Raw genomic sequence first — 520 nt, 5'->3', positions numbered from 1 at the left:
GAAAGAAAGAGTAAGCGATTAGATATACATATATACATAAACAGTATAAAGAATGGGAACCCATATTCACACCCCTGACAAGTGGAGGATGAAGGCTACCCTTGCTTATTTATTAGCCTTGATCCTGCTCTAGTCCTCCTCGCTTGACATCACACCACGGTTCTCCCCAGGTGTGTGGTGACAAAAACTCAGGCCCACCTTACTGCATCAGCCATGTCTTTAGACTTCCCTCGTCACACCACACCTTACCACATCTCTAGCAGCCACAGCTTGATGGGAACTACTGTCTTGAAAGTAAAATCAAGAAATCGTTTTACGTCTCATGGCCATCCCTTCAGGTGCCATTGGTCCAAAGAGATGCCTTAGTCAGCTCGAAAGACACTGTTTTACATGAAAGAGTATCAGTTGCGAGTCATTGGTAAGCAGTGTGACGCATCTAGGGTTTTAGAAACGTGAAGTAAACACGAATGGTATGGATTATGTGTATGAGCATTCGTTGCTTTCCTCAGTTTAACATTTC

Source organism: Penaeus monodon, chromosome 29 (genome assembly GCF_015228065.2).
Source record: "Penaeus monodon isolate SGIC_2016 chromosome 29, NSTDA_Pmon_1, whole genome shotgun sequence".
Lineage (NCBI taxonomy): Eukaryota > Metazoa > Arthropoda > Malacostraca > Decapoda > Penaeidae > Penaeus > Penaeus monodon.
Note: the sequence above shows the minus strand (reverse complement) of the source record.